Genomic DNA, 20,000 nt, shown 5'->3' with positions numbered 1-20,000 from the left:
ATGAAAGGTCACTGTTTCAGTATTAAGATGAAAATAAAACTCTGCTCTTATTCTTATTATTTTAATATTCTAATTGAGTTTTTCATTTAATATCAAATTCATTGCTGCTCTTGTTAGTTATCACTTTAAGCGGGTATTTTTTTCTTTCTTTTATTCATTTATAATAAATGTTTATTATTAACTGAGTTTTTTGCTTTAATTTACTGCTGCTCTTATAATTGTTATTTTATCACCTTATTTATGCAGTATATTATTATGATTTATTATTTTTCAATACATTATTATTTGACCTTTTTAGTAAAAATATAGATATATTTATATATTTAAATTTTATTAACCATATTTAAAATAAAATATATTTATATTTTATTAAACATATAATTAAGATATATTTATACATTTTATTAAAAATATAATTTTTATTTTTTACCTAAACTTACCTTTTTTATCTATATTTCTAACATTATTTTTTTTTTTTTTCAGGCACAACAATGACACTTTATATATATTTCTTCTTGTTTTATGCAACTGTTGTTCTGCACCAAATACAAGTGCTGTGACTATATGGATGTACAATAATTTATCAAGCGTATAAACACATTAAAATAGAAAAACAAACTGTCCTGAGATAAATACACTCCCCTGAGTCGAGATGATCATTATTAAACAGCTCGAGCTCAGTATAAACCTCCTTACATGAACATAACTTCAGCTTCACTGAGACACAGAACAGCAGAACCACTGATGTTAATCACTCTCACACACACACACACACACACACACACGACTGAACATTCAGAAACACTTTAGTCCATCACACTAAAGCAACAAACACTGGAGATCAGCAAGGTCACACAGAAACCTGAAACTCTCTCTCACACACACATTCACACACACACACACACACACACACTTCATCCATCACCACACAGCTCTCTCTGAGATCCAAACACAGCAGAAATATCTCAACACATCTAATGTTCAATAATCAAATGACAAGTAACTCCACGATCCACAAATCTGGACTGTGCTTCTGCTTTGACCTTTGACCTTTACAGGGCCTCACATCAAGCCCTGGTCGAACGAATCAAACCATCACATGAAACAAAGGCTGGCAAAACTGATGTGCTTTTCAGACGGAAAGACGATTCATTCGTTTGAACCGATGTCAAACGACTCCAGAACTAATTACAGTCAACCAGGACAAGAACTGGCTATAACACAGATCAAATCCATTTATATTATAGAAATATGGAATCATATAGTCAATTTCATTTTAAAATAAAAATAAAAAATACACACCTGCAACAAGATACATATACAATACTTTTAACATCTAAACTAATTATAGAAAATATAAATATGTGCATATATATATATATATACACGTACAGTATATATATAAAATCTAATGTTTCATTTTGTTTTGATGTACTAAAATAGCGTAAACTGAAAGAATATGAATGAAAATATTTAAAGACATACATGCCAATCAAAAGAAGCTATAAAGAAAGCTTGCCTTTTTGGAATTAATTGAATAAATAAACGAACAAATAAATAAATAATCTCTCTCAAAAGATTTCATTATTTACTAATTAATTATTTTTTACTTTTACACTGTAACTCTTAATAGAATAATGTGTTCACAACACGTTTTTTTTAAGGTTTATTTAAAGTTATTTTAAATAACATTTACATTAATTGAAAAAAGTAAAATTTATGATGACAAACTTTAATTATAAAGTTAATTGCTAGTTGCAAAGGCAACATTTAATTTCACTTGATCCTAAAGTAATTAAAACACAAATTAAAATTTTTTAAATATCTGAATTGAACGATAACACATTCACAAAACTGAACTGAACAGAGATGACATCACTGAATCCAACCTTTAACTATCATTTTTCATTATTGACACTGTTTTCCTAATGAATGTTGTTCAGTTGCTTTGACGCAATGTATTTTGTTTAAAGCGCTATATAAATAAAGGTGACTTGAGCCGGAGCCCGTCTATCCCACACACACAGGGTCACAGGGACCCGGATAACCACACCTGTGTGTGTGTGTGTGTGTGTGTGTGTGTGTGTGTTTCATGAAGTGCCAGGGTCTGCAGCTGTCTGCGCTCTGTCATCTGAGCGTGTGCGACGTCAATACAAGCGGCTATTATTACACACACACACACACACACACACACACAGACAGCCTTACAATTACAGCCATCATAAGTATAAGTTTGTCACGCAAACATTTCCCTGTCTGTCATTGGTCAGTCAAACTAATAGCCCCGCCTTCAATTCACGCTATTGGTCTGTTTTTGACTGGTCAGAATCAAACAGATCAAATCTGATCAATCACAATCAATATGTTCCCTCTTTAGGAAATCAATAAATCAGTACTTATTAGGAGAGAAGACATTTCATCATCAAAGTACCTCTAGAATTTCAACTGAGATTAAATAACGGCAACTGCAAATAAAATTAAAGATGCAAAACTAAAATACACTGCAATTCAAAATAAACTCAAACAAATGATTTATTTTATTATAAATGACTGCAAATAAATTTCTAAAAACATAATTTTAGCATAAACTATATTTATATTTTAATATTTACTATATAATATTACATAATGCATTATTCATAAATATATTTAATACATCATTGTTATATTTATACATTTATATTAATTTTATTATATAAAAAAAAATGTATTAATACAATTATATTATACTTATTCAAACAATGTATATATATACACACACACACACATATATATAACAGAATTAAAAAAATGACTATTTTCTCTCTCTGTATATATATATATATATATATATATATATATATATATAAACATTTAATTATTATTCAAATCCTATTATTGTTATGTATACATAACTATATACATAATTATATAATTGGCATATTTTCATATCAATTTATTACATTTATATTTTAATATTCATTATTTAATGATTTAATTATGATGTAGATTATGTATTAATATGTATTTATATATAAAGTACTACAATCTATTATAATAAATTAGTCAGTGTTCAAATAATACCATTTATCTGTTGTGTTTACGTTTTTGAATAGTGATTTTAATCACAGATGCCTGTCATCCTAATGGAAGCGGCTGCTGAACTCAATCTCACGGACAGATCAGCGTCGGTCTTCTGAGTCTGTTTGAGGACGAGAGCTCGGGTCCCCGGGGCCCGGGGCCACAGGTGCAGGCCACACAGGGGTTGTGTTTGCAGGAATCTGATCTGTATCCTGTCAGGAAGCCGGGACTTGGACGGATTCATTACGGAAGCTGGTCTAACGAGACGCCGGCTGCTCGTGTGCTGAACGAGACGAATGTGACTAAAGCAAACACCAGCTTCTTCTGTTCATCTGATTTATCATTATTAATTTACAGCCATCATATGATGCAACATTTTTGTTACTTTCAGAACTCAAACTTCATCTACAGGTCAATTATTAGTACTTTATTTGATTAAAAATACTGTAAAACAGCTAAATATTATTCTAATGTAAAATATCTGTTTTCTGAGTGAATCTGTGTTAAAGTGTAATTTATTTCTGTGATGCTCCGCTGTATTTTCAGCATCATTCCTCCAGTCTTCAGTGTCACATGATCTTCAGAAATCAGAATAATATGATGATTTACTGCTCAAGAAACATTTCTGATTATTATATTATTATGTTGAAAACAGTCGTGCTGCACAATATTTTTTATGGAAACTGTGATGGATTTTATTTTTTAGGATTCACAGATGAATCGAACATTCAAAAGAACAGCATTTATCATATTATAAATTATTATAAATGTCTTTACTTTTGATCAACTGAATGCGCGCTTGATTAATGAAAGCATACATTTCTTTGAACAAACAATGTAGCGATAAAGAAAGATGGTCTTAAAGGCACAAAGCACCATTTTTAAAAACATGATTAAGTGTCAAAGAAAAGGTAACACAAACAAAGCGATAAGAGGGCACGACCGGTTCCTGTAAATGAAGCTTGTGTTCCTGAGAACTGTAAGAGAGTCATATTTGGCCAGAACTCAGTAACCTTGAAAACACCTGCAGTGAACGAGAGACACGACAGAGATCAGAGACTGAGACGAAAGCTCAAAATCAACCCATCAGGAATGACTGAGCACAAGGTGAGCTTGAGATGAAATAGGTCAAAGAGACACAAAAAGAGTTTTTTATAAATATATCACTAATAGCACAGAAATGCAAATGGATTGCCAATGAAAATTACATTTACTTGTATTTGAATGTTGCATCGTCCCTTTCATTTGAGAATTAAACAACATCTGTACAGAGCATGAAGTATGTGTAATCTTAATTTCATGGAGATAATATATTTTTATAGCTTTTAATTATATTCGGAACAAGTTTTTATTTTTATATTTTCTATCTTCATTTTAATTTAGTTATTAAAATTTTTGTAATTTTGTCATTTTTAGTGAGCTCATATTTTAATTATGACAATATAGTTTTTATCATTTCATTTATTACACTTTTTTTTGGTCCAGAAATCATTTTATTTGTATTTAAACACTATTTTATGCTTTTTATCATGATTTTATTTTATTTTATTGACAAACAAACATGAATATAATTCATTACAAAAATATGTGCATATTTAATACAAATATTAAAAGTAGAAAATTAATTTAGTAAAGAATTTATTATTATTTTAAATGCTTATTAATTACACTTAACTATTTCTATTGATACTGATCCCCAATGAAACATCTCTATTTAAAACCAATCTTTGCTTGTCCGTTATATTATATGCATTCTTGTTTTTTTTAAACTGACCTCATTGCAGTGCATTCTGGGATTCCACTTCTCTGTGAAAGACACATGCTTAGTCAAAATGGGTCTTTGAAAATCAAGTTTGGCACAGATTTAACATGAGAAGTGCATCTACCCTGAAAGGTTTCAAAACAAGCTCTCAGTCTCAGTCTTCTCTCTCTGTGTGTCTGCTCCTCGTTTCAGACGACCGTGTGGGAATTTCAGAGAAACTAGAGAACGGCCCACGCGCTGGAGGAGCGTCGAGGACGGGAGGAACTCCTCATGAATCATGTGCGGAGGAGCGCTGAAGGTCAGCACTTCTCTCCCACTCCAGTCTGTCCTTGACTCATGCTTTCATCTGAGATCAGCAGCACCTGCTCAGAAAACCAGACCAGAGCTGAGAACATCTTTACCATTTAACACCGACACTGTTTAAACAAATGCACCGGAACAGCAGCGTTCAGCTCTTAAACAGCTCTAGAACAGCATTGTTCCTAATTCCTTTAGGATTGTTATTCATCATCGTAATTAGTAATGCATGCATGCATCATGTGCATTTTAACTTAAACTCTTGGTGTTGATGAGCTTTCTCCATGCATATTCTAAACTACCCATGCACATATTAAATATGAGCTGAAAATGCTCTTTTTATATTTTATTAATAGTTAATTGAAAAGTATTGTTTTTTTAGGTTTATGAGAACAAAATATCAATAAACGCATCTTCCACAGTAAATATTCAACATGAAGTTGACATTTATGAGCATATAAAGGGTGATTTCTAGTTATCTTAAATATACTTTTCCTTACAAAAGCATGTCAATTTTAACCTAAAATCTCCATGGACACGTTATGCATTCTTCATTTTAAATATTTTTTTAAATATAATTTTTAAATTTTAACCCTTTAATAAGAATCATCCATAATATAATTATTCAGCATTAAGCTGAAATATGTTGCACTATGACAAAGTCCCTTAAATTACTTCAGGCAATGCATTTGTCAGATTCTTTAATAATTATTATTCATGACTGAGTACTTATTTGTACTTTTATAAGTTCATTTATAAGGAGGATTTATAACCTTCCAGTTATCTAAAATATACTTTTCTTTACACATGCATGAATATTTTAACCTAAATCTTAATGTTGGTTAAAAAACAAGCTCCATGAACACATTTTGCAGCGACCACCCATGCATTTATTAAATATATTTTCTTTCACTTTCACTTCACTTTCACTTTTTTCACTTTCATATATCCTGGTATAGACTCTAAAAGTTATTTTTTTTTTTTCATTTTAATTAACAGTTTATGGAGACAAATAAATAAGTATTTTTGATATGAATCATCCACAATATATATTCAGCATGAAGCTGAAATATTTTCCAAACTTCCTAAAACATTATTAATGCTTATGCATTATATTAATTGACAAACTATTATTTGCACTTAGTTCATTTGCCACCGAAGGAGCATTTAAAGGGTGATTAGAAACTTTCCAGTGACCTAAAACACGCTTTTCCTTACACATGCATGAACATTTTAACTTCGAATCTTGGTTTTGGTTAAAACAACATTACAAATTTTGCATTACCTACCCATGCATGTATTAAATATGAGCTGAAATGAAAGTCATTCTTACATTTAAATTTGACATTAAAGACAAAAATGTCTTTTAAACATTATCATCCACTATAAATATTGAGCATGAAGTAAAACTGGTGTAATCAACAATATGAGATGGTAAAGTTGCATGATTCTCCTTTCTTCAAGAAACCTCTGTAACACACTCAGACAGTTATCAGACTTCTCAAGGAAGAGCAGATGAGATGAAGGTCCCTCATAAGCACAGATGTGTTGGAGTCTGTGTATCTCCACGCTGACCTTGACAGTGCCATAAAACACTGAAGGCACCAGCTCTGCCTCTTATCACTCCGCCGAGCATGAGAGACTTTCAACACGAACGCTGTTTCTCCACACGATTCACAGAAACAATCAGGAATGCACAACCGCAGACGACTCTTAAACACAAAGACGTGAGCCACAACAACGGCTCAATCATCTAGCACTGAGCCGTTTAGAAACAGAAATGTGTTTCTAAAAATTCCCTCAAAGCACGTCTGAAGAGCAGCAGGTGAATGCATGTACAAAAACAAAGTTTCCTTCAATAACCTGACCTTTCTGAGTGGAAACCTAGGTTTGATTGATGTGGGACTGATGGACAGTGAATTAGCTGAAACTGACTGTTTTTATATTTTAATTAAAGATTGCAAAGACAAACAGTCTTAACCAGAATGATAATGTCGACTGCAATAACATTGTCAGATAAACCTGGTATTACAAATATTGTTGGCTCTACATCAGATTGCTTAAAGCGACTGCTAAAATGCAATATAAAAGTAAGGAAGTCATAATCAATACAGACAAATGCACAACGACCAACACACATGAAGGCAGCTGAAACAGTAAATCCATGTGAGCGTGCACCAACTGCGGGATATTTCTGACCCTCAATGTGACACACAGGGGTTTCAATTATTTTAGGTGAGGGCGAGCGCATGTGCGGGTGTTTGTTCATCTGTATTTGTCTGTGTGTGTGTGTGCTGATAGTGGAATTGATTTTACAGCCTGACGCCCAACTGTGTGTTTAACAAGTGTGTGACAGTAGATCACCGTCCAGCAAAAACCCAACAGACGTCAGACTCTGATGCATGCAGGTTTTTCCACTTCATACATGTTAAAGCACAACTAGCCTCTCCATAAGCAATTTTACAGCAAAATGATTTAAACACATGCACTAGAAAAGCAGCATTCAGATGTTGAATTACGTTTAGTTTATTCTACATCAAGTGACATGTCCTGCAACGAGACTAAACTATTAGATAAAACAGCTGACACATTTTTCAGCAACTGTACCCATGCATATTAAATATGAGCTGAAAAGGTTATGAATGCAAAAACATTCACAGTAAAGTTGATGTTTTGCAGTGTGAAAACCTCACTAAAACCATGACCTAAAACAGAATTTTATTATTATAATTTATGATTCATTATGAGATTTATTGACGGACAACTTATTTGCACTTTTAATAGTTCATTTGTCACCGAAGGAACATTTAACAGGAACATTTTAGGTTCCAGTAACCTAAAACACACTTTTCCTTACATTTACTCATTATCTCTATCTGTATTTATTTATTAAAAAATAAATAAATACATAAGAATAAACTCCATTGACACATTTTTGCATCGATAATCTATACACATATTAAACAGGAGCTTAAGTGGATGCTGAAATGATCTTAAAATTGTAATAAAAGTTGATAAAGACCAAAATGTATTCTTATCATGAAACGTTCACAATACATGAAAGTGACATCACTTGAGTGTGACAAACTCCCTGAAACTATTACCCAAATCAACATTTTTCGGATTCTCATTCATGATAATTCATCATCGTAATGTCATTAATTCTTTTAAGTTCATTTGTCACTGCAGCAGCATTTAACAAGAGATTAGAAACTTTCCAGTGTCCTAAAATACACACACGCATGTAAACGGCAACCTACTGTAAAATCTTGGGCATGACTGAAAACAAACTCCACGGTCAAGTTGTGCGTCAACGACCCGTGCATATTTTAAACACAATGTATTTTATACTTCTCCCCCATGCATATTTGGCAAATGCATCTGGCGCCCGTCCGAGAAATATTCTAAACATGACGTGCAGCATTGGGGGGATCAGACACAAACAGACAGCAGTTAAACCCTGCCATCAGAACTGAACATGCACAAAACAGCAGACGGAGATGGCAGTGAATGCTGATACTCACCTTGAGTGGACGAGCGCAGCCATAGCGAACCCAGCAGAAACAGCAGCGATGTCCTCTGAACCTGTAGCTCCATCCCTGAGACTCGAGCATGGAAACACACGCACGCCGCTCGCTCCACAGTTACTCACACTGACGGCCGGCCTGCGACGGACACAGAGAAAGAGGGTGTTACTCTCTCGCTGAGATTGGGATGGCCCCTTCACTCTGGACACCTTGTGGAGAGACAATAAAAGCAGCAGTTGATCTCTGCGGCTCAGCCGGGACCCCAGCGGACCCTCCTCACGCACAGGGGAGGGCCGTCCACTGAAAGGAGGCCAGTAGCCCCCAAAAACAGCCTCCAGCGCTCGGTGGGCCGTCTGTGAACTCAGAGACATGTGACCACTCCTGCTGCCCTCACAAACCAACAACAGTAATTTAGAGGGGTCTGATGTGACCCTGGAGCACAGAACCACTCATAAGGGTCAATTTATGGAAATCGTCTGAAAGCTTAATAAATAAGCTTTCCGATGATGCATGGTTTGTTAGGATCAGATAATATTTGGCCAAGACACAACTACGATCTGGAATCTGAGGGAGCAAAAAATTTTAAATAAAACAAATTCCAAGATATTGAGAAAGTAGCCTTTAAAGTTGTCCAAAGGAAATTTGTAGCAATGCATATTACTAATGTATGTCGCCAAGACATATTTGGCAATTATGAACTTTATAAGGAGATTGCACACTTTTGAAGAGCTTTGCAAATGTAATTCAGTGCGATCGTTTTGTTTACAAAATCACATTTCACTGGTTGGGATTCGTCGAGAATTCGCAAAAGCGATAATGCTGTGCTTTGCAAGAATAGAGTGTTTTTTTTTATTTTTTATATTTTATATATAGAGTGGAGAAAAAGGTACTCCTCTCTCTCTCTCAAAAAAAAATGTAACAAATACAGATCATTTTAGATGTTTTTTTACTATTTGGAGCATTGGGATCGCTAAAAGAGGGGTTAATTAACTCATTTTTGTGAAAACCTCAAATCATACCCAAACTGATATTTATCACTTCTTTTGCATGTAGCTCAAAATTAGACCTTGTTCATTCACTTCAAACTCATTCTGCCAACAGTCACCTATTTAGAAACACACGGTGTCTCCACGACATGGCAGCGGCGGCAACAATACTACAGTGAGAATAAAAGTTACACCTTCTCTCTCTGCATAAAGAAAATGTGAGTGGTGTTTTCCACACAATGTTCACCAAATTAACAAAAGGGTGTTATGGGTGCTTGCTAACCAACACACAGACAAACCAGCAACAAATAGACGAATGCAATAGTAGTTTAAATTAAGTTTGAACTGATTTTTATAGTCTTTTTCATGTCATAAAGCAAATGTGAGTGGTCCTTGCTTGTGCAAAACTCAGCACATCAATGATAGGGTGTTATCGGTGGCTGGCAGGGTGTTGCTAACCAAAAAAAAACGGCTAAACCGGTCACAAATACAAACCAACTACAATGGCTTAAATTGGTATGTTTCATAAACAAAATCAGCTGTTTGCCCATGAAAAACAAGGTGTTGCGATTGCTGGGGTGTTGCTAGGGTCCTCATCCATCTAATGCATGAATTACATAAGATTGTTATGTTATAATGTATTTTGTGCATCAAGTGTCCGACATTTCACACTTATTTAAGTGCATCATTTGGGTATTTAATGCACATTTTTTTGTGATTTACAGTGACACGTAAGAATAAGTTTGCGATTTAGGATGCAACTGATGATACTGTGTTGCGATGCAGCTGCCAAGGTGTACTTTTAAACCGGTATTTTAACCATTTTTACCATGTTTCTATGCAGTAGCTATTATGTTTTTTTAAATTCTGAACTTACAGTGCTACTAGATTTGATTGAATCATTATGAGCTCTGATACTAGTGATAATATACTTATGTTTGACAACATTTTAAACTGCAACTAAACATAACATAATAGTTTATGGTGGGAAGAAAATCTCCATGTAGTTGTAGAGAGACATCAAAAACATGAAAGCAAATGACACACCATGTATTCTCACTCAATGTGCTGTAAGAACTAGTTCCTGGCGGGTCGATTAAGCATTTCCTCCTTTCTCTTGTAGGGTACCAGACTGACAGCTCATTATGGGTGGGATAAAGAACACAAAGCAGCAGTAAAAACACACAAGAGCAGAAAGAGCGCATGATAAAAGGCATTCACACGTCAGGTGATGGCGGGACTCACCTCGGGCCACGACACGCCCCCATCGCCCTAATCTCACCCAAACACTCACAGACACATACAACTTAAGCCGATTAGGGGCGAGTTAGTGCCATTACTGAGATTACATCAAGAGCACAGAGATTCAAATGAGAAATGAGCAGAATGAATGAACGTCGTTTAAAAAAAAAAGATAATTATTGCAAGTCAACGTAAAAAAAAAAAGAGTGTTTGTTTCGTTCATAAAAAAAAAAATTTCATAACTCAAAGATGAGATCAATAACCCCACATTCCCTCCGACGCTCCACACTTTCCTCTTTCTCCAGCTGTGACGCTGTGAAGGTGGGAGTGTGTGTGTGTGTGTGTGTGTTTGTGGATGGGCTAAACACAGAGAAAGTGAGAGCAGGAACAACAGAGTGGGCTGCTGGGAGTTCAGTGGGGCGGCAGTGATGTGACCGCAGCATTGGTGCTGTCAGTGCTTGTTTGCTGTGATTACAAGCGATCGGGGCGAGATCTCGGGAAGCTGTGAGTAGGTCAGGCCCGCTCACACACTCGCTGCGAGCTCCATCAAACGCCCAGCGTGAGGCCCGCTGATGAAAAATGGGGCGTCCGGGGCAATGCGAGGGGATGCACGCTCTGATTCCACCGCCAGAAACACGAGGATCATTTCTTTCTGACGGCAAAAATCACTGCAGAGGAGAGCGAAGCAAGAAACACATGAGACCTAACCAAGAACCTGGAGTCTTGTCACCATTCAAGCTCCAAAAATTAATTCGAAAGCTTCAAAAACTAATAATTATCAAACGTTATGCACTTTTGAAAACAAGTCTTTCAGTTGAATAACAACCTAAAATACACTTTAAATAACAACTTTCCCTCAAAAATTAACGTTCTGTCATTGCTTTGTCATTTCAAACTCTTAAGACTCTTACTTGTTTGGAACCTGAAAGGCAAATCTGACCAGGATGTTCTTTTCCATTCAGTGAAATGCTGTTGAGCACCAAAAATGACAAAAAGCACCATAAAAGTATGAAACATTGCTTTGTTTATAGAGACTTCACCTCTTTGTCTAGCCTCAGTTGTAAGTTGCTTTGGAAAAATAAATGCAAGTGTACATTACTGTTCAAAAAGTCTGCTCAAGGACACTAAAAATAGTGAAATATTGTTAAAATTTATATAGAAGGTGGGTGTTTCTGACACGATGTTTGGGGTCGGTAATTTTTTTTACGATTTCTGAAAGACGTCTGTGGAATTTATTTGATCGAAAATATTAATACAATTGAAAATATTAATATAAGTATTTAATTTATGAATCTAGAGTAAAATCTAATTTATTTCTGTGATGCTCCGCTGTATTTTCAGCATCATTCCTCCAGTCTTCAGTGTCACATGATCTTCAGAAATCATGAATAATTTGATGATTTACTGCTCGAGAAACATTTCTGATTATTATCAGTGTTGAACACAGTTGTGCTGCGCAATATTTTAGTGGAAACCGTGATGCATTTTATTTTTTGTCAGGATTCACAGATGAATAGAAAGTTCAAAAGAACTGCATTTATTTGAAAGAGAAATCTTTTGTAGCAGTATAAATGGCTTTACTGTTACTTTTGATCAATTGAATGCATCTGTGCAGTTTAAAAATTCTGTAAAAAACAAAACAAAACAAAAAAAACTTTTGATTTGTAATGTACATGTATGCAAAGGCACCACAGATGTGTCGAATGACCACATTTAAATGGCTTCATATGCGTTAGAAGACTTGAAATAAAGCACACAAGTTATATGGATTGTTTCTAAGCTCCCTTGTGCTTGGCCTGCTTTCACTACTTGAAATAAAATAGTGTGAAAGTTCTGTTAAATGTCTCTTTTGTGCTTTACAAAATACAGAGAGTCATACAGATTTGGAGTGGCGCGAAGGTAAATCATTATTTTTGGGTGAACTATCCTTTTGAATGATTTTATTATTGTTGGAACTATAATAAACCAACAAACCCTTGGGCAAAAGATACCAAAGCTGCAGTTAGCATTCCCTCGCAGACATGAGAAAAGGCAAGAGGTTCTACGTCTGTGTGGATTTACGGCCAGACGACTCTGTCGCTCACATGTAGCTGGAAAATCTGTGAGACAACCGCAAAATTCACGACTCAAGTGAGGAACAAAGGAAGCGGGCACAAGTGGTCGTGATGGCACGGACTCTCGAATTACAATAGCGGCTGATGGAATGCGATCGTGAGCGATGTTTCGCCTGACAGCGACTCTGACCCCTGCCACTGTGAAATTTCAACAGGAGATTTCCTGCCGCGCTTTTTTTTTCTCCGTCTTGAGCGGTCGTTGAGAGTTCGGTCACGGATTCTGGGAAAGACATTCCACTTCCTACGAGCCAACAGCTGCACGCAGGTGGAAAACCCCATCGGATTGCAGCACCCGATGCCATCAGACCATCGGCATCTCCAGACCATCCTTTAGCTCTCAACACCTCCTGAACTGCACTTACAACAGCCATCTCAGACACAACATTACAAACATTTGATTATCGTGTAACCTGACTTATTTAGAGGTTTAATCTAATCTCGAACTATTTTTAAAGTGCCCCTATTACGGGTTATAAAAGGTTAGTATTTTAGTTTTGGGAGTCCCCAATAACAGGTTCAAATGCATGCAAGGTCAAAAAACACTTTCATTGTCTTATAATATGCATTTATGTTTACCTTACTTGCTCAACGACTCCCAAAATTTGCTCAATGATACATTCGTCCAAACTCCTCCTTTGCGTGACGCTAATCTGTGGTGACTGGTCTCATTTTAATTTAATCTCGCCTGTAATGCCTGAAAAGGAGCGTTTGTGAGCGCAGTGCTGCTTTGTGTACAGTTACCAGGGAAACAGCTATTTTTAAAGCTGTTCAAAAGCGGCACCTAGTTGCAAAAAATGAATTTGCATTTTCATTCAGACCAACGCGAAAATCAAGTTTTCCCAGGTCTGCGTGTTTAACAAGTGGACGGTCAATATGCTAATGTTTCTTGCTTACATCAACATGAAAAGCCTTGGGATTCGTTTGAAAAACGATAAGTTTAAATGATTCAGAGATTAATCTTTTTCTTTTGAGAGACAATAACTTTATACACGGTGCACTTTCAGATATAAAAATGTATGTTTTCATTCACTTCACACACTGCATGAAAGGTACTTTTCAAACATCCATAATAGAAAAAACACTTTAAGGAAAGACACGCCAGAAAAAAAACTAATAGATATAAACATAGATGTAACCAATAAATAGCCAAAAACCCACTGCCACTTGCACCTGCATCATCAGGGTAAATTCAGCCTGTTCAATCAGAGATTGTCTTACTGTAGAGAGATGAGAGGGTCTGATTTACTTACTATTGGAGAAAGCATAACGGCTAACTTGGATTATTTATGTTATTATTATTAATAATTATATTATACCGTATATTCTTTTTTTTTTTACCTATTTCGTATCGTTCTTGTAAGTTATGTTTGTCCGTTTCTACCCTGTCATTCTTGAGAGGAATCAACAAAGAATTTCATTTTAACAGTAGATATGACAATAAAGATCTAGAAACTTGAATACTACCACAGATGATAACAAAAGCTACAAATGTTTTTGTATTACAAGTATTCTGAAATTTTAAATATGCAAACGAGGCATTATCTAATTAAACATGCACTAATTTGCACACATTTCCAGAAAATGTATATGAATATTAGATCAAGCCAAGTTCAACATTCTTGTTTGATTATGTCAACATTAGAATTATATTTTTTTAAAGAGAGAATTTTTTATATCTCTTTTCATCATCAAAAAAAAATTGATATATTTTTAGGAATATAAAGCTGTATAAAACCAGGCAAACTACACATATGTGAATAAACCCCTCAGTAAAAACCTTCATAATATAGAAAGGAATAAAACTGTAAGTTTTGGTGTATGTAAGTGCTGCTAAAGTGAAGAAATTAATTAATTTAGAGAAAACAGCCCTTAAAATACATAACCGAAATAAAACAAAAAGCAAAAACAAAACCAGGTGAATGATATATGAACAAATCCCTCAGTAAAATCCTTCAAAATATTGATATAAATAAAACTGTAAATTTTGGTGTATGTAAGTTCAGCTGAAGTGAAGAAAGAAACTCTTTTTTAGAAAACGGCCTTGAAAAATAAGTGTTGTAAATGAAATCTATGGATGCAAATAAATAATGTGATAAACTGAGGTGAATGATTTGTCAACAAACCTAACAGTAAAATCCTTCAGAATATATAAAAGAATAAAACTCTACATTTTGGTGAATGTAAGTGCTGCTGAAGTGGATAAAAAAACTTTTTTTTTTAGAAAATGGCCTTTACAGATTAATATTGTTACTTAAATCTACAGACGCAAAGAGAGTGCAATAATAAAACTGGCAAATGATATCAACAAACCCCTCAGTAAAATCCTTTAGAAGATAGATATGGATAATACTGCTAAGTTTGGTACATGCAAGTGCTGCTGAAGTGGAGAAACAAACTCATTTTCATAAAATGGCCTTTAAAGATCGCATTGTATTTGGAATCTACAGATGCAAACATAGATGCAAAAAAAGACATGCAAATGATATATGCCAAACTCTATAGCATTTAAGCTTACCTCACTAAAAACAGATGCTGAAATTCTAATTGTTCTGCTTCTTGAGAGTTTCTTCAGGTCTCATGGTGTCCTGCTTTCACGCTCCCAGCATCCCAACCGTGAGCCATTGGTGAGCGAGAGAAAGAAGATCCTCATTAATATGCAAAGCCAGCACAATGGGCCGCCACAGAGCATGAAACAATCACAAAGGCTTTGAAGTCACCGGGAATGCTGGGTAAGGCAAAACAAAACTTCTCAAGAGGGCTAAGAAACCGTCACAGCAAGAACCATGCGGGGGACGCTGGGTAAGGAGGAATAAAAACCTCCTGAGAAAGAGGTTTACAGAGAGGTTAAATAAAGCGCTGATGCCAATGTGCCACAGCGAGGCGTTCAACAAGAACCATAAACTGTTTAGAAAAAGTTTAGAAGAGAAAAACAATGTGGGAATTGATTTGTTACCGCAACGACTGTGGAAGCAAACTTCTATGAACATCTTACATGTTCATGCATCATACCAAGATTTAGTGTCTAAAACAGCTAAAGGAACCTAAAAAAGACAATATCTGAGTATTAAACCGTTAACACTCATGCTTATGAATTTTTGATGCATAATTATACTACTGCTCAAACATTTGTGGTCAGTAAAATATATATTACAGCAAACAAGGCTCATAACGCCTGGCACAGATGTGCTGGCTGTGTTGAGTCTGCTTTGCTCAGCTGTGTTTGCGTTCTAACACACACAAGCTTGTAGCAAATTAGCAGGTAAATACCTGAGCTTGTAATCCAAAAGATGCCGTTTCAAACCTAAGCACTAACTTAACAAACTCAATATCCGAGTGAAAAAGTAGCTACTGTCTCTGCATAAATACCATGAGGTTAAGTCTAGTGAATAATAATAATAATAAACTATATAGGGTAGAATCCAGTAATTAAAACAGAATTTGGCATAAAATATGGATGAATAAATCAAAAGTATGGCTGTACACTCAAAGGAATGGTGATATAGACTGAATGGCAAAAAGACTGCTATGTTAATCTCTTCACTAAAACCTGCCAAAATAAAAGTTCGGTCTAACTTTAAGAAATTGTGACAGAAATATATTACTATTGCACAGTAAAACATACTTCTTAATTATAATATTATTATTACAGGTATTAAAACATGATTTTTGAAAGAATGATAATTTGTCACCTGTGCTTTAATTTGAACAGTAAACCTCTGTTGTGCAGCACTTTGTTTACATGAAAATAAAAGCAATTGTTCAGATTTCAGTTTTAAATTATGGATTTAATTGTTCACATTATTTTGATTACAAACATTTTTATTATTAATATTTATTAAATCATAAACAGAACCCTGAAAAATAAAAACACACAGCATTTCTAAAAAAAAAAAAAAACTTTGCACAGGACTATATTATTACAATAATTAAGACATTTTTCAATTTATGATTATTAGAAATTAGTTAATGTTAAAAAAAGAAAGAAAAAGAAAAAAAGAAAGAAAATTAAATGATTAAATTGTTGATTTTTTTATGGAATTCAACCAATATCCTTTATGATTGTTAGAATTTAGTTAATGCAATAAAATGGAGAGACGAAAAAAGAAAACAGACATAGAATTTCTTTTAAACAAAATTATGAATTGACCTGACATTCTTCATGATTATGAACATTTAGTTAAACCATTAGATTGGAGTAGAGAAAATGAAGCCTGTATGATGGAGCAAACAGAGGCTGTAAATTCATATCAGATGAGCTAAAACTATTGTTCCTTCTGATTAACAGAACCAATTGACCATATTGTTGCTGTTTGAAATTTAATAAAAGCAATATCCCATACAACACTCACACTCCTCTAACACTCACAGCACTCAGGCTTTAATTAAGCCCCTTTCACACTGCCATTCCGGCAAATACACGGGTAAAGTGTTCCGGCAATTGTTCCCGGGTCGCTAGATTTTGCTCTTTCACACTGCCAGTGATTACCCGGGATATGTGCGTGCTTTCCCACACAACCCATAAGGCTGCAGACTCAAACTAAGCTTGATGACATCAGCAACCTGTCTGACAGATGTAAATCTTCTAGTAGCTGTGCGTGCAAACTGCCATCGTTAATCTTGCAGAGACGGCGAGCTTGAGCGGGGAGTTCTTTGGCGTGAGTAAGTATTCGGATTAATTATTTTGTATAGTATTTTAAAATGTAACGCCAGGGCTTGTATCTATGGGCTTCTCTCTTGACGTCTCCCTGATTGCCTGCGAGCTTCTCCTCCTGTCTGTACGGTAATTTCTCTACTGTGCGACAGAGAGTCGAGTGGTTATGATGCAATCGTTAGCCTATTTTTACAAAAACTGTTTCTACGGGGCCATAATGTAACATAGAAGGTAATGGAGCCCCTTATACATTGTCGTGTATCTTTAGAAACAAATAATGGACAAATGGAGTCTTTAAACGCCTCAGATGTAAAGTTATTCGCTGTCAAAGTGACGCCAAAATGAATGGGAGTCAATGGGATGCTAACGCAAGTGAAGTTCTGCTACAAGATGGCGGCACGCGGCCGACTTCAACTTCCGGTTGACTTCCTTCCCGCCTGGTCTTTACACACCAGAATCGTGCCTGACGCGGCGCTCAAAAAAAAAGAAATTTCAGTAGATAAAAATGCACTATATAATTAAAATAAATGTAAAAATGTCTTTATTAACTTTATTTTTGTATTTAATCATATACTGCATTGTGGCGCACTTGAAAATCATTTTGACTCAAATGTGTATTGGTCAAGTTTTGAAATCCACAACCTTGCAGTACTTTAACAATATTTTGCTTATTTTCTACAAACGTATAAAAATTAAAATGTTTTGTAGTTTAATAACAAATGGCTAAATGAGTATATTTGTATATTTTCATTTCAAAGATAAAAGTAGATTGCTATTGCTGAATAAAGACTTCTGTGTTAAAAGTGTTATTAACAGATGTGGTGAAGGCATTTCATAAATGACATTTACTACATACCTGCATAAATATAAATTACATGTTTAAAAAAAAACTGGTGAAAGCTACACAAGGGTTTACTTGTATATGTGTTTAGGCATAGGCCTACTGATCAACACAAGCAAGCACGTTATAAGATTGCTGTTGTAAGTAAATTATTAAATACATTATTAAAGTAAATTCCTATATGAACAACAAATGGCAAACAGAGATTTAAACACCATGAACAAACTCAAATAAATCAGTCTAAATGTTGGGAGAAGAAACATGCTTCCAAATCAATGGGACCACTGCAGAAAAATGCTTTTAATATTAGTAGAATATCCACCAACATGATCTTTTTGCCAAAACCCTTTATCCATGAACCTTGTTTTGTTAGGTTGTGCTTGGTTTGATTACCTTTGATTATCTTGATTTCAAAAGTGTGGATTTCAGGAACAAAATGGAGTAAAACTGGTCAAATAAAACAACATTTTTATCAAATAGTAGGCTATACAATTTTTTATTTTGCATATGATTTGTTTAACTATTACACTAAAGTACACATTCTGTTGGTCATCATCCACCATCCCCTTCATCAGATAAAAAACCAAAAGTTAATTCTGAGAAGGTTTACCCATGTCTTCATGTAGGCTATGTGTGCAATAGAGGCCTCATATATAACACAAGAAAATGTAAGTTTGCCCATTAGAAGAGCTTCTGCAAACTAGGAAAAAAATAACAGGCAGAAGTGCAAGTATCAAACTCTGCTGATTTGTAGCAGATATATTAAATTACAAACGAATTCGAAGCTGAAACGTAATTAACCAACCTTGTTGAACAGTTTTTGTGATCCGGTGAAAACGTACGAATATTTTCTGAGTCGCTTTAACGCGAAAATGGAAAACTCATGAATATTCACGTATGCTCCGCCCAACGACTCCGAAAATCTCAGAAACCGAATATTTCAGAACACCGGCCTAAAGATCCCGTAATAACACGTGACATCAGGGCGTGACGTGTAATGTACGAGTCGAAAACGTTAGGCATGTTATACTTTCGCTAAAGCAAGCGAATGATCGCGGCGTCAGCGCGGAAAGTGAGGAACAAACTGATCTCTGCTTCATTACAGTTTGCACAGAAGACATGACCAATCATCAGTCAGTATGCAAATATCACAGTGATGTCACAGATACTCTCACTGTATAGAAATAAGAGCCTGTATATAAGTTTAGACAACTGAAATAAAGCTGAAAGCAAGGAAAATAAAAATTTGAAAAACATAATTAATACTGAAATACTATGAAACATAACATTAATAAATAAATATTAAAATACTGTAAGCATGTACTAAAATTAATAAAACTAAATAAAAGCAAAATATAAATATTTGAAAAAAAAAGAAAAACGAAAATAAAATTATAAGCACATAAGATTGCCAAAAATAATTTTAATATAACTTTAATGATAAAAATGTAAATGAAAACAAAAATTATTAAATTAAAACCTAATCCAGAATATTAATGCAAAGCATTTAAGCACTAAAA

At 34.7% G+C, this 20,000-nt stretch overlaps 1 protein-coding gene across 1 annotated transcript in view; it reads right to left on the bottom strand.

The window, feature by feature from the left end:
- LOC132127277 (bone morphogenetic protein receptor type-1B-like) overlaps window positions 1–20,000 on the bottom strand; it is a 77,386-nt gene that overhangs the window by 12,401 nt on the left and 44,985 nt on the right. The window lies entirely within an intron of this gene.

The sequence above is a fragment of the Carassius carassius genome, chromosome 45 (genome assembly GCF_963082965.1).
Source record: "Carassius carassius chromosome 45, fCarCar2.1, whole genome shotgun sequence".
Classification (NCBI taxonomy): Eukaryota; Metazoa; Chordata; class Actinopteri; order Cypriniformes; family Cyprinidae; genus Carassius; species Carassius carassius.
Note: the sequence above shows the minus strand (reverse complement) of the source record. Positions and strands in the feature narration are given on the sequence as shown.